Below are 16,510 nucleotides of genomic sequence, written 5' to 3' on the forward strand. Positions count from 1 at the left end.
ACACTTGATCCCAGCTACTTATACCGGCCTCATGCCTCCTTCTTGCTCTTGACCAGACCCAGAGTTTCCCTCATCATCCAAGCTTACCTAGGCTTGTTATGCCTGACCCTTCACTCTAATGTGCATGACCTGGACTCTTGTCCACATACTTTTAAAAACATCCCATTTTCTTAACATTCCTCTTCCTTCAAACAACCTGTTCCAATGAACTTGAGCTAGTTTTTGTCTTATACCTTCAAAGACGGCCTCCATATCTATCTTTCACCCAATAGAACAATGATTGCTGACTTTCAACGGCTCATCCACGAGCACTTCATATAACTTGTCCTTCCCAATTTCCCAAGAACTGAAAATAGAAATAACTGGAATTATGCATCAGGTAAAACAGAATTCTTTGGAAAGGAAAACTGAGTTTTCTTTACAGGTCAGGACATCTCTGAGCCGATGCCCTGGTGAGATTTCTACAAATCAGTTGAATATGGTTCATTATGGGGTCTTGTTCTTCACCTTACAAGACTTCAATAAAAACTGAAAACTAATGTGTTACAACAGTAAATAACTCGAGGGGCTGAGACTGAATCACTGATCTGCAGCTTGTTATTCACAATGGACAAGGACCTCGTTCTTTGCCACTACCCAAGCTTTCTGGGGAAGGGGGAGGGTGTTAGAGGCTTTATACAAGGTCAAAGAGGGAGGGGCTACAGGTACAGTCACAGGACTGGGCGGAGCCAGGTAATCAGGAATACAATACAGTTCGGCAGTTCACCACAAATGGATAGCATGTAAAATGGTGCTTTTTATGCGGGTTACATTACCAAATATTTCAGCTTGACTGCTTACATGTTGGGATTAGATTTTGATTAGGGATTTCTGTCTACATGCTTGATGGTTAATCATTTTGGCAATGTTTCTGAGGCTTCTCAAATTTACATTTTTAATTGATTCTGCCTCTACTTGGGTGCTCATCACAGGGATGTCTATGATGTGCTTCTGTGATATTATAGCACTAGCTGAAGGCATGGACACCTCTGAAGACTAAAGAAGGAAAGTTTCTGCAGTTTCAGTCATCGGTGACCATATCCTTATCAACTGCCCGGCAGGCCAGATTAGAATTCCAATTGATCATCCACAGGAGCGTGTTAGTAACTTGGCTTCCGCCAGTCGGAATGATTACTGTTCTAGTGCGTTGCCTACTACTGATAGATCAGTGTTATTTCAATGTCATTTTTGAGCCTGATATCACCAGGCAGAATACCCCTCAGGAAACTAGAAACTCAGCCAAAGATTAAAATGCCAAAAAACATAGGACTGCATTGATTTAACAAAGGGCAAATAAGATCTCGTTTACCTTTATGCAACATAACTGTTCTCTTCCATCAAATGATCAGTCTAAAAGAGAAATGTTCAAAGGTTCACACTGTAAGTGCTAGGGAGTTTGCCTGAATTAGGCTTCCCATGAAGAGTCAAATATTGAACTACTAAATGGCAAATCAATGGTAAAGCATTACCAGCATGTCAGGACTAGTGTGGTTCCACAGGAATCCTGCACTCCGTGGTGTTCATGTGGAGAATTGGTATTGATCCCATGCAAAACTATTGGTATTTGCCAGAAAATTGCAGCCATTTGGTTAATAAATGTTGCACATAAAGAAAGGTAGCCTTTACAAATAAAACATGAAGTAACTTTCATTTCATATTTTGCTAACCACATGGTTGGAAAATTAATTGATTGGGACCTTTTAAAAAAAGCATGAATGATACTTTAAAAAAAAATTAAATTTAGACATCCAACACAATAATAGTCCCTTCTGGCTCAAAAGCCGATGCGGCCCATTACCAACAACTCCCCACGTAGGTTTAGTGTGTAAACTGTAAAGTACACTCACAACTTTCCTGTTTCAGCCTTGTTACTTTCTTTACCTATCAGGATCCATACAATCACAATCTAATTATGTTTCCTTCTAGACTGGATTTCTGTCTTGTTTGCGTGGTGAAACCACTATTGTCCATATTGTCCTGGTTGGCCCTGCTCTCACTGGCCAGTTCGTGACTCCACCCCTTTCTTCCCCATAAAGGCTGTCATGCCAGAAGCCTGCCCCCAGTTTCGAGTCCGGGTCAGTGTGAGCGACTATGAGTCCCTTTGGGATGCTGCCCATCTCTTGCAAATAAAAGCCTTCAGTTTTGGCAACTTTCAGTCTTTGTAATTGATCGTGCATCAGTTTGATCAACTGTTGTCCCATATTTGTATCAGACCTTTTGTACAATCCGCTTTTTATAGATGGCTTCAGAATCAATGTTAGTCCTTTAACCCTTCATTTATATATCAATGCTGGTTTATCTTAAACATTTGTCCATGCCATTGAACTTTTTTCTCACCCCGACTGAAGTCTGGAGGGCCAGAGTTGGGGTGAGCAAATCTTTGAGGCCAAGCGGCGCCTTGTCTGATTGGTCTGCTCAGCTGGAAAGGCCCCCTTTTCCTCCTCAGCTCTGTATCAATGATCAGAGACGGAGAACAGTCCATGAATCAAGCTTTTCATGGAGCAGTTGAGATACTGTAAGTTTGGAATTACTTGCAGCTGACATAATATTGTTGGGTACTACAGGTGTTCATTAAATGGCTGTAAAATTCATGTGTACCAGAAACAGGAGCATTGAGATGAAGGAACCTTATTAAATTTGACCATGCTGTGTACTAGACTGGAGGAGAAGGAAAATAAGTTTCATGGTATGTTGGCAGAGAAATAAAGCAATTGCCTATGTTTGTTTTGGGGAAATACATCAATGAGGAGTAGAATAATTAGAAATAAAGCACTAGAATATATCTCTCCCCTGTATTTTAGTCTCATAAGATTCTTCTCTACTTTGTCTGTACATTCACCAGATACATATCCTGCACTCTAATCTCTCTCCCCCACCACTCGCTACCGGCACCCCAAACTTCTTTCAGATAGTTGCATATTACACCTCGGGGATATCATCTCCACAGACAGTTTCCAGGTAAACCCCTGCTCCTTTCCTCATTCACTGCTTCTTTGACCACAACTGAAAAAGAGAACAGCATTTCATCTTCACAAGGATGCTCAATGGGCCAGTGTGGATTTTCCATGGGAGTCTTTGTGCAATTTTAATTTGAGATTTTCCAGTTAATTGTGATTGCAAAGTGTTGTCAAATCACAAAAATCAGAAAATAGAGCACGGCCAAGTCCGTTAATGTCTAACCTACTGAGTATATCTTGCATTTTCTAGTTTTATTTCAGATTTCTGTTAATTGCAATTTTTTTCCACTGGATTTTTCACAAGATTCATTGCTATATTGTATCATCACACAAGGCAGAAGTAGAGAAAAGTCCAAAGACGACTTGGCAGAGGAATAAGTATCAATAATCTAATACAAAAGATTAAACTTCAACAGTTTTAGTAGCTTATATTCCACAAAGACTCAATGACTCAGTCATTGTGAGACAGCTTTCTGCCAGTAGATTTCCTATACATTTGAGGCTTGAGAAAAAAACTTTAAAGATTCCTTTATTACTATAGACACACAATGTGTTTCCCTGTATTTGCCCTGTAAAGATACACAAACCAGGGCCACCAGTCCAGCACTCCACTGAGACGAGGAAGAGAAGACAAAGAAAGTCTTTTCGTAGTCTCCGAGCATCCATGGATCCCACGGCCTTGTCCGATGCCAGCTCCTCCCACATACCCACAAACTTTGGCCTCATGGCCTCCTGTCCAGTCTAACAGTGAACCTGAGCTCAAGGGATCTGAGTCACCCTCTTCAGCCCCTGGTTCCGACCTTTCCACCATGCAATAGGAATCCATCAGCGTCTGGGGCCCTTTGGGAGCCCTTTTTTCTTGCGGCATTCTCACAATTCCCGATCCTGATAGTAGGTTCATACAAACTGCTGTGTGAGTCCTTAAGCCATTGAGCCTCGCGTCCATTCAGTGATCCTCTACCCTCTAGAGTCCTCTATCTCAAGCTTCTCCCTTTCAGTAGGGAACATCCTCCTGCTCTAGTGCCCTGTGTGGTCTGCTGCAGTGGTCCCTTACCTTGTAGAATCCTCACCCAAGCTTCTCCTTCTTGGCAGGGGGCATACCATGTGCTGTCATACCATGTGCTAGTTCACTCCAGTGGTCACCTACCCTCTATAGTCCTCTTGCAAGCTACTCCTTCTTGGCAGGGTACCTCCTCCTGTTCTGGTGCCCTGCACTGTTCTACTGTGCCCTCAGCTCCTCCAACCCTCGAGGTCTGGACTGTCAATCATGGGTGCTACCATCTTGGGAACAACCTCTGTGTTCTTTGATGTAAAAAAAAATTCATTGCCAGCCCCATTTTCTTGGCAGTTCAAACCTGTGTGGGGCAATTGGGTAGGACAGCAGGGCAGTAGGACACATCTCCACTTCCCAGACCTCGCAGGTCATCATCAGTGGCTGCACTGCCTTTGTAGTAGCTGCACCAGTGTTGTTATCTTAATTTTATCAAATTAGTTTCAATAAAAGTGCAGTTAGTTCTGAGTATGAACATTCCCACATTCATATAATATTCCTGTGAACTGCCTGTAATGAGATACATTACAACTTGAACTTCTGAAGGTCATGGTATTGACCTCAAAGGTTACAGGGAGAAGGCAGGAGAATAAGGTTAGAACGGATAATAAATCAGCCATAATGGGGTGGACTTGATGGGCCAAATGGCCTCATTCTGAACCTATATCATATGGTGTTATGCTCAATTTTGTGTTCCATGTTGTTCATTTCAAAATTCTCTGTATTTGGAGAGGTGTGTCACAACATGGGAAAGATCGTACTAACAATATCCAGTCAAATTCCCGGTATCCGGAATTCAAGCAATCAGCAACTCGAAGCAACCGGCAAAACAAAAATCGAGGAGATAAATAAATAAATAATAGGAAAGTAAGAATAAATGAAAATTCAAATAAAAGTTTAACATTGTAAGAGTAAACATTCTCCAAAGCAACACAGACCCCTTTGTTGGAGATGGAAACAAACATTCAACCAGCAGAGTGCCTCGGTCGTGCCCCACCCACGGCAGCTGTGTGAATAAAGTTTCAATAATTATGAAGGCAACTCTGCTAGCATAATGGCCAGTATAACACTGTTACACCACTCACAAGTGGGGTTCGAATTCAAATTTTGCATGATATGGGAATTACCTGATTAATGTGAATTTTACATAAATAAGGAATACAATACTGATGTATTTCAAATTACTTTTCATTTTTCACTGCCTTTTGTCTTTTAAATTGTTTATTCCTAACGCAGGTGTATCAGTTAGGCATGATAAACATGTGTCTCGGGCAACAAGAAGATCCGCATCTCCGGCATCCGGGGATTTTACTGTATTTCTTTTATAAAGTTAAATTCTATTGAAAAGTTTTGACTTAGAACACTGTATTCCTGGCCTCAAGTTATTCTAAAAAAAATTCAGCCAATTTGGAAGAGTAGCCAATGTATAACGTGGAAAATCTACATGAATTCTATGACGGAGGAATTCTTTCTGTCCTTAAAACGGCATCAGTCGATTTCAGGGCCCTAAATATTAAAAAAAATTGCAGCCAGCACAGCAAGATAATAGTGAACATTCCTCAGGTCCATTTGAATTGAAGTTACCATAGAAGTTCTATTTGGCACTGAGATGGATTCTTAGTGATTCACAGCCAGAGTTCAAAATACTTGCCAATTGATATCTTGTCAAGAGACAAAAACCTCTCTAAAAATGAAACGTTGCTAATTATGTTCCAATAGGATTTACACACTGCACACTAACTAAATTTTTATATGCTTAGTGTCTTGAAAACAATCCCATGCTGAAACCTAGTTTCTAAACACAATAATATTGATACATTATCTGAACACTGATCAGACTCTTCATTCACTGACATGGTGAGCAACCGCAACCTAACATAAGTGGACTTCAAACATAAGTGGACTTGTCAAGTTCATTGTCATTTGATTATACAAGTATAACCCAATGGAACAGTGTTCTCTGATCCTCAGTGCAAACCATGCAGACACAAAATCAGACATAACACACACACACACACACACACACACACACACACACACACACACACACACACACACACACACACACACACGCAGAATATATACAAATAAATAAATTTCACTTTGAAAATATGATTCTCAGATGGTTAGTGTGACCAGTTCCTTTGGTGTTCAGCATTTTCACTGCCCATGGGAAGAAGCTAATTTTCAGATCTGATACTCTTTTTACCAATGGGAGCAGCTGAAAGATGCTGTATGCAGGGTGGAAGGGTTCCTCAATGATTTTGCGAGTTCTCTTCAGACAACTATCCATCTATAAGACTTTTACCAATGATGGCAGTGTTCCCTGATTTATTTACAAGTTTCTGCACTTCTACTAAGGAAGCAAAATAGAAGACTGATGAACAGGGAGTGAAACGTCTGCTTGGAAATCATAAAATCCCTCTTTAATGCACGGATGCTCTGTTATATCAAGGCTCTGTTGAGCCGTGGGTCATCAACTTTCAGCTTTGGCTTATTCTGACAGCCAACGGCAGATTTCCTTGTTCAGAGAAGCTGTCAGATACTTTTAGTTACCTCATTCAGCTGGACATATACTTATTTATTCAAGGGAGAAGAAGGGTAAACCTTTCTTCTTTCATAATGCAATGACGATCATCTACTCATTCTATTTAATCCGTGGTCAATGCTATTTTTAAAAAGCACTTGAGCACTTCACAGGGCATATAGACAAAAGATTCTAGAATGTAGTTTTAGAAACAGAATCCTTGAATGGCTGAGCAGACCAAGCAGCATCTTGTGTAAGTTGATGTTTTGAGTTTAAACTGGCAAACAACAGTCCTGAGGTAGAATCTCCACCCAAAACATTGACTTACACTCTTGGCCACCAGAGAGACTGTTGACCTGTGTTGACTCCTGCAGTGAAATTGGTTCTGGAGCAAATCACAGAGGATGTAAACCCACCTCAATTTGCCTGTCACTAGACACCATCTTGCTGGCCATCCACTCTGTATTAGATGACCTAGTCCATTGAAATTTCTACATCAGGTTGTTATTCATTGACTACAGCTCAGCTTTCAACACCATCACACATGTGTATGACTAAGCTAAACAATCTGGGACTCTGCCCATCCCTCTGCCACTGGATCCATGATTTCCTCAATGGCAAATTCTGATCATCACCTGAAAACAGGAACTCCCTAAGGCTGCGTGCTTAGTTGCCTATTCTGTTCCCTGTACACTCTACATTGGCTATAAGCCAAATTCAGCTCCTACTTAATTTACACACTTGCTGATGTTGGCAGTATACTGAAAATGGAAAAGACGAATCAGTGGTGGCACTCACATCCACAGTGATAAAGTGCATTGAGAGGCAGGTGTTGAAGCATACCATCTCCTGTCTGACTAGTGACATGGATTTTTTCCAATTTGCCTTACCAGGGCCACATGTCTACAGAAGATGTCATTTCAATGGCTCTACACAAAGCCCTGAAAGACCTGGACATCAAAGACGCACACATCAGGATACACTTTAACGACTGCAGTTCCATCATCCCCTCAAAATGGATCAGCAAGCTCCAAGCCTCAATACCCCATTGTGCAATTGGATCCAGGACTTCCTCACATCCATTCTGCAATCAGTAAGGATTGGTAAGAACATTTCCATCACATTCTCCACCAGTACTGAAGCACCCTTTGATTGCATAGCTACCCCCTGCTCTACTCGCATTACACCTATGTCTGTGTGGCTCCGTACGTAAATAACACCGTTTACAAATTTGCTGACGATACCACAGGGCTGTATGAAAAGGGGTCCAATGAATAGCAGACAGGAGGAGAGTGAAAACTTGGCTAAATGGTGTACTTACAACAATGTCTGTGTGAGATTGTCACCAAAACCAAGGAGCTGATTATTACCTTCAGGAAGGGAAAGCCAGAGGTGTACGATACAGTGATCATTGGGAAATCTGAGGTGGAGAGGGTGATTTAAATTCCTGGGAGCAACTATCTCAAGGGATCTTTCCTGGACCCAATACACTAATGTAATTGTGAAGAAAGCACTTCAGCGCCTCTATTTCCTCAGGAGTTTGTGAAGGTTTGGCATGACATCGAAAACAATGGCAAACTTCTACAGATATGTGCTGACCGGCTGCATCATGGTCTAGTATGGGGGCACCAATACCTCTGAGCAGAAAGCCCTGTAGTGGCCTCAGCCCAGTACATCACAGGCAAAACTCTTCATGAAATGTTGTCGGAGAGCAGCAGCAATCATCAAGGATCCACACCAGCCAGCACACCCTCTGTTCTCACTGCTACCATCAGGACAGCGGTATAGGAGCCACAAGACTCACACAACCAGGTTCAGAAATAGCTGCTATGCTTCCATTATCAGACTCCTCAATAACAAACTCATGCAGATACTTATTTAAGGAATCTTTGCTAAATATTTTTTTTCTGTTTTGCAGTTTGCTTACATTTCTGCTAGTTTACATTTTTCTCTTCTGTATATGTATCTTTTTTTTTTATAATTAAAAAAAAAATTTTCGCACTATGAACCATACTGACCAAAATACACACAAACATTTCCCTCTTGAATATGATTTTATCCCCTTTTCCCCCCTCCCTTCCCTCCCTCCTTCACACCCCCTCCCCATCCACTCAACGTTCAACATATGCGATACATTAAACCCATTAAACAATGTCCTCACACAATGAGAATAAACAAGAAAATTGCAGCATCTACTTTTACACACTGGGTCAGTTCATTTCGTCTTCTTCTCCTTCTGTCATTTTAGGTGGTGGAGGTCCGCGGTAGGACTTCTCTGTTGTGTTCCATGTACGGTTCCAAAATTTGTTCGAATACTGTGATGTTATTTCTTAAATTATATGTTATTTTTTCCAATGGAATACATTTATTCATTTCTATGTACCATTGCTGTATTCTCAGCTTATCTTCTGATTTCCAGGTTGACATAATACATTTTTTTGCTACAGCTAAGGCTACCCTGGTTAGGTGGTGCCAGAACAACAATCTTATTTAGGAGATCAAGGCCCCCACACACCAGTCCACATTGATGCAACAGAGGGTGAGAGGGTCAGAACCTTGGGAATCCATATTTCAGAAGACCTTTTTCAGAAACCTGCACATCAGGGCCACCGTGACAAAGGCATGCCAACACCTCCATTTTCTCAAGAGTTGGAGGAGATTTGGCTTATCATCATATAGTCTATCAAATTTCTACACATGAATTGTGGTAAGTATTCCAGCTGGGTGCATTACAGCCTACTTTAGTAATTTCCATGCCCAGGAACACAGAAGGTTGCAGAAGATAGCAAACCTAGCCAGGTCCATCACTGTCTTCAACCTCCCATCCATTGTAGATATCAATGTGATGAAACATTTCATCACTCTGGTCTCAACCTCTCACTTGTAGAGGAGATACAGAATCCTGAAGGCCAGCACCTCTAGGTTCAAGAACAGTTTCTTTCCAACAGCTATCAGACTCTTGAGCATCTCCATGTTGTATTAATCATGGGCAGTTTCAATGGCATTAAAAGGACCATCTGCACTATTGCATTAATTCTTTTTGTACTTGGATCACTTTGAATATTTATTATCTATTTTTAACTATTATTTTATAAATTCATTTAAATTTACAATAATTGATTCTTTTACAGATGCCTGTTCAGCTGCTGCAAGTAAGAACTTCGATGCACATGTACATTCCATAGCGTATGTGACAATAAACTCGTTATAATCAATGCCCTCTAAATTCTTCCAGTATTCTATTATTTGATCACTGGACCTTTATATTGATGGTTGTGAAGCTATCGCACAAGCTTAATCATTGTATTATCATCAGGTTAGTTTTTATGTTACGAATTGTGCACTTAAATGCAACATCAGTAATTGTGGTTCAGATATTTGTGACATCCCACCTTTAATCTCAAGGAAAAGAAGCAGGGAAATTGTGATTTTTGTTGAAAGGTGTTCACAGAGAGAAGATGGGTCAGTGGCATGTCTTCTTGGCACCCACTGCCTTCCTGCTGTACTGCTAAAACTCTTCAATCACAAAAGGACCACATTTGATCACACCTGGAGCTCTCATTTGACCACCCACAAAAGCAACCCTTTTGTTTGCCCTAGAACCTCAATCTATCACATGCAGAACATCCTGAAATAGATTTGGAGTCCCTAAATCACTTCCAACGTCAACTCCACCAATATCTGAGACGTCACCAAACAATAACCAGATCAATCCCCACTTTGACCATGTACCCCTTCAATCACATGTAGAACATGCATTGATCGCTTATCCCCAGCTGCTCTATGAGCAAACCCGAAGACTTCAAGATCAGAATCCCCTCTGATCACATGCAGAACAGTCTCTCAAAGTTCATTCCATTTTCTCCTGAATACTTCATGGGCATCAGATCCATAATACCCAAAGGCTTGTTTTCAATTGTGTGCTAAGATTCCCTTTAATCAATTTAGAGACACTCCAAAAAGGGTCCTTGAAAGCTTTCAGAGGTCTACAATCTCTAGAATGTAGAGATTCTAGCCCAAAGTCTCTAGAATGGTTATGCCTCACTAGTTTTTAAGTCGTCTTTGATCCTGTTTATCTTTAAGACACCTCCAGATTTCCTCAAAATCACATCTAAAGATAATCCTCCAATCACAAACTGATTACCCCACATCCCATCATGTAACCTACTGAGCATCTTTCTATTTCATTGAGCAGCGTCCCAGTAATTTAGAGGGCTGTGGCAATCATATCCTGAATTTACATTCAAACCTTGACGTCACCAGAGATTTGATTTCTCACTGTAGAAATGCAAGGTGGAGTTAATACTCAGGGCTACATATAGTATTGAATAATAAAGAAGTCTTGAATAGCCTCCCTTGTCCAAGAGTAAAAGGAATCACTGAATGGTGCAGAATATTTTGTAAGGAAAAAGGGGACCGCCAAAAGTTGTGATTCCTGATGGAAAAACTATTGAGGTCCTTCAGACAGGGTTTCAGGATCTGGAGAAGAAGTTTAGAAACTAGAAATGAGAACTATTTTGCAAAAGTAATAGTGTCTGGATGACCTTCCATTCTCTATACATGCAAGAAAAACAACAGGTAACTAGTGCAGGAAAAGATGGGTTGAAGAAAGTGGACATAAGGGCTGGTTCTAGGAAAGGGACAGTGGTGTAATATGATTGCATCACACCATCTCCAGCAAATGTCAGATGGGTGTTCAGCCTGAAGGGTAAACATGTGTTCTTGGGGAGGACCAAAACTCACCTGGAAGGTGAAGTGGAAACCAGAAAATCTTAAAAAGGAGCAATTAGAGAAGTATAGATTGTTATAAAATTAGATATATACCAATAATTTCAGAGAATTGATTGAAAAATGTAACATATTAATGATACTGTATCAGTCTTTGCAGTGTAAATAATAGGGAGAAGTCTTTGCCACATGGATAGCATTTACAGAGATGTGGCTTAATAATCCTGAATGATAAAGAAAGAAAATAGAGTTGAATGTCCAACAATAAATGGTTAGGAATGATAGTTGCTTTAAATAGGTTTACTGGATGATTCCAGTAATAATTGTATCTGACATGAGTTGCAGAGAGGAGAGCCATTATATTGCTGGACACTTTTATTTTAAAACTCTAAACTACCAGAAGAAAAAAAAGACGAACAAATTTATCTGCAATTTTCCAAAACGTGACCTTACTGGGTAAATCATAATGCCAAGTGTAAGGAAGGAGACAAATGTTGGATGTGTGCAGAACAGAACAAAATCAATGTGCCTCCAGTCAACATGGAAATGGATTGTGTTACCATGGGGAAATCATCTATGACGGTGACCACCACACATCTCATCTTTAAACATGTAAGGAAGGTCTCAGAAAATATTAGAAATACCAGATTGGAGAAGAGGCTAATTTGAGTGAGTTAAAAATGGGTCTAGGGCACGTGCATAACAATAATGAAAAAACAAAGTATATTTAGGGAAGATATTCAAACAGATAATGAAAACTTAAAATCAAAACAGAAAATGCTGGAAATGCTCAGCTCTTTGGCCAACACCTCTAAAGAGAAAACATGTAGACATTCCAGGCCAATGACCAAAGCTGGAAAAGTTGAGTCACAATAAATTAAAGTGCAAGGAGGCAGTTAATAGCAAAATTCAGTTAACAAAAAGGGTTAATAGCAGAGACAACGTGAGGTTAAAAGATTAATATCCACTAGGACGATGAAGGATAGAAAAGATGAGGTGAAAGTGTATAGCTCGGGGAAATTTTGGCCCTCCTAAATGAAAATGAAAATTTCACATGGAGACAGAACACATAATTAGGAACTTTGCATACGTCTTCACAAAGGAAGCAGGTGATGTGAAGGTTATACAGTAAGTGAGAAGGGGAAGGATATGGATGGAATATCAATACATAGAAAGACCATGCAAAAATAATTAGCATGACTGAAAGATGGTGTCGTTAGTCCAAGTGGAATGCAATGACCAATCCCAATGGATGTAGCAGAGGGGTTTCTCTCTATCTTCCAATCCTCTCCAGGTTCAGAGTTGTGCTGGAAGATTCCGAATGTTGTTCTGCTATTCGATAGAGGGAAGAGTGAGTGAGCCAGAAAACTACGGGTCTTTACGGATGATGCTGAGGTTATTGAAGACCATCATCAAGGACAAATAAACTTTCATTTGCAAAGGCAATGTAACTTAAGGAGAATCAGCATAATTTGTCAAAGGAAATCATGACTGACTAATGACTTAATTATTTGATGAAGTTAGTCTAGGAGATGTTGCATAGAAGTACTTCAGGGAGGAATTTATCAAAACAATACAAAGGAGGCTTATTAAGATAATTGGAAAACAATGGAAGCAAAGGAAATTGGCAATGTATTTAAAGAAAATTGGCTCAGGGACAGGAAGAAAGAATGACCATAAATGGATGTTTTTTTTTAACTGATTGGCAGTGTTGCTCCCAAAGGTTCAGATTGAATCTATCAACCTTGGCAATTTTTATAAAAAAAGATACTTATGGTTGTTGAGAATAACATTATGATGTTGGTAAATCATACAAAACTTGGCAAAACTCTCAAGAATGATGCAGTTGGTCGGAAGCTTTGAGGTGTCAAACAATGATGTTGAAATGAGACATGGACTAATGAGCAGATGTGTGAAGTGAGTTATTTTGTAAACATTAAAAAAGGAAGATGTAGAATTAGAAATGATTCACAAAGAAATATACAATCCACGAGGGGGAATTAACAAAAGAAAGCAAAGGAAATGAGGTGAGCAATCAAACATGGGTAATGATAAGCAGAGAGTATTGGGTGAGGGGAGGGTGTTAGAAATGTACAACTGTACAAGGAAAAGGAGTAACACTGACCAAGGAAGAAAATAACAGGATGGAGAAATTCAAATAAAAGACAAAAAGCAAAACATAGAAAGGCAGTCACATAAGATTAGGTCCGTGCAAGGTGATGAAAATGGAAACAACCATATAAACCATATAACCACTTACAGCACAGAACAGGCCAGTTCAGCCTTACTAGTCCATGCCGTAACAAATCCCCACCCTCCTAGTCCCACTGACCAGCACCCGGTCCATACCCCTCCAGTCCTCTCCTCTCCATGTAACGATCCAGTCTTTCCTTAAATGTAACCAATGATCCCGCCTCGACCACGTCTGCTGGAAGCTCATCCCACATCCCCACCACCCTTTGCGTAAAGAAATTTCCCCTCATGTTCCCCTTATAATTTTCCCCTTCAATCTTAAACCATGCCCTCTAGTTTGAATCTCCCCCACTCTTAATTGAAAAAGCCTATCCACATTTACTCTGTCTGTCCCTTTTAAAATCTTAAACACCTCGATCAAGTCCTCTCTCAATCTTCTACGCTCCAGAGAAAAAAGCCCCAGTCTGCACAACCTTTCCCTGTAACTGAAATGAAGCCACAACTAAATTTAGTTTACCCTACATATATGTAAATGCTAAGGGTACTGTAAATTAAGTTGATCAATTGCAGCACGGGTCATCACACAATTTGATGTGATGATCTGAAATATAGAAGATTGGGTTCCAAATATTCCTGAAACACAAAGTGCTCAGGAAGGTAGGGGAGGAAAGAAAGGAGGAGTAACAGTATTGACAAAAGAGAATATTATAGTATTGGAGAGAGATGATGTCCCAGAAGGGATCAAAAACAGAATCTCTTTGGTTAGAGCTATGAAACAGCAGAGGGGATGTTTCACTGATGTCTGTCTTCTCTGGGCCAGCAATGGAATGGGAGAGAGAAGGGGGGGGGGGGGGTAAATATGCAGTGAAAATACAACAGAAATGCAAGTAGTTAAGTAAAATAAGTAGGGTAGTTATGATAGGAACTTTAATTCTCTCAGTGCATTCTGGAAATATAATAATGTTAAGGACAAAGAGGATGCACATTTTCACAAATATATCAGGATAATCTTCCAAAACTTTATGCTTTGGCATCATCAGATCTGATTCTGGAGGTGGTTCAGAAACATTTAGGAAATGCAGATCATGATTAAGGTTCGCCATGGTAAAGGAAGAGGAGAAATCCATGGGTCAAATTAATTGAAGAAAGTTCAACCTCAATGGAATGAGATTGGATGTGGCCCAGATAAATTGGAACTGAACGTTGCCAGTGGAAACTAGCAATCCATGAGTTTGACTCCAAAAAGGAAGACATTAAGTAAAGAGGAGGTTGATCATCATGAACAGGAACAAGCTGAGCACACAACCCTGAGATGCACCATTGTTCACCATGATGGTGCTTGACGTTCTGCTACTAACCTGGGCAGACTGTGGACTTTTTGGTGAGGAAGTCCATAATCCAGGTACAGAGAAAGGTGTTGAGTCCCAGTGAGCACAGGCTTTGTGGTCTGATTGTATCAAATGCCAAGCTGAAGTCAAGGATAGCAACCTGGCATATCAGTATCCATGTGGGTCAGGATGGGGTAAAGAGACAAGGCTAGAGCATCATCAGTGGAATGGTTCCATCTGTAGGTGAATTGAAATGAGCTCTGGGAGGAGCACCTTGATACATTCCATCACCAGACGCTCAAAGCTCATAATAAAAAAGGAAGATGTAGAATTAGAAATCTTTGGCTTGGCTTCGCGGACGAAGATTTATGGAGGGGGTAAAAAGTCCACGTCAGCTGCAGACTCGTTTGTGGCTGACAAGTCCGATGCGGGACAGGCAGACACGATTGCAGCGGTTGCAGGGGAAAATTGGTTGGTTGGGGATGGGTGTTGGGTTTTTCCTCCTTTGCCTTTTGTCAGTGAGGTAGGACTATATAAAAGGTAAAAAGGTCATATCCTAAAGTGGAAAAAAGCTGGGTGAATTCATGCAGCAAACCAAAGAATCGCTCTTGTAGAGAACTGACATGGGCACATTTGATTGAAAGGCCACTTTTTGAGATGAACTCATAGTTTTCTTTCTGGGTACTCTAGGCATGCAATGCAACCCACAAATGGTTGCCACTTAGATTATTTTAACTTGCAAAAATCATGGACCAGTCCCAATCTTTGCACGGTCCAGTTTCCACATTAATTTAGGGGAAGAGCAATGTACAGATATGTTAGCAAGTTAGTGTGCTGAGAAACTGTAGGATGGCAGAATTCCTGACTGGATCCACAGATCCAATGGTGGCTTAATTGACAAGGCCTTAGCAAATTGGCAAGAATTTCAGGAATTCCACATGTTGGCATGTGTGTGCAGCCACCATAAACTTCATGATAATGAACTAAGGAAATGGTCCACTGAAAGCTGCTGCCCTTCTCAGGAAAATTTGGCCCCAAAATTCCAATAATGGAAATAATCAGAATTTCAAATACAAAAGAATCCAGACAAAATTAAAGCTCAATAGTGGAAGAGTGCTCTCCAAGGCAAAATAATGGCAAGACGGATGAGAGATTGTGGGCATGGAAATCCTCTCAAAGTTTCATCTTATTAGGAAGTACTGGTGTAAAATTGTACACAAAAGTAGACACTATTATTGAAACTTGGTGGGCTCATAAATGAAAAAGAAAATCAATATAAAGGGTGGAGAAGCTAATATTGATTTTTATATTTTAATCTATTGCGTTGAAGATTTTTGGATTTAAAAAGGAAATACCAGAACATCTATAAAATGGTGATTGCAGCTTTGATGTAATCTTAAACATGAATTGGTTTCAATCAACGTGAGTGTTATGTATTTGTTCAAATTATAATCTGGATTTTGCAACAGTCTGTGCAATCCAAGTACTTGAATAGGCCAAATAAAATTGATAAAAGATCACATTGAGATGTAACCTGATCCACTGAGTTATTTTTGCATTTTTTTAGTTTTATTCCATAGAAAACATAAATAAATATAAATATATTTTCATTCTTGCTGCAATTATAATACTCTGGTCTATCTTCATAATGTAAAATCAGTGAAGTGACTTGATATTTGAGTAGTGT

General features: G+C 40.1%; 1 protein-coding gene across 7 annotated transcripts in view; it reads right to left on the minus strand.

The window, feature by feature from the left end:
• mgmt (O-6-methylguanine-DNA methyltransferase) overlaps window positions 1-16,510 on the minus strand; it is a 538,867-nt gene that overhangs the window by 124,389 nt on the left and 397,968 nt on the right. The window contains exon 7 of one of the 7 annotated variants that reach the window (XR_011345281.1): window positions 1,349-1,389. The exons of the other annotated variants lie outside the window; for them this stretch is intronic. The gene's annotated coding sequence lies outside the window, so the exon portion shown is untranslated. The remainder of the gene's footprint in view (window positions 1-1,348; window positions 1,390-16,510) is intronic. 7 annotated transcript variants of the gene reach the window in all.

This window comes from Narcine bancroftii, chromosome 10, assembly GCF_036971445.1.
Source record: "Narcine bancroftii isolate sNarBan1 chromosome 10, sNarBan1.hap1, whole genome shotgun sequence".
Lineage (NCBI taxonomy): Eukaryota > Metazoa > Chordata > Chondrichthyes > Torpediniformes > Narcinidae > Narcine > Narcine bancroftii.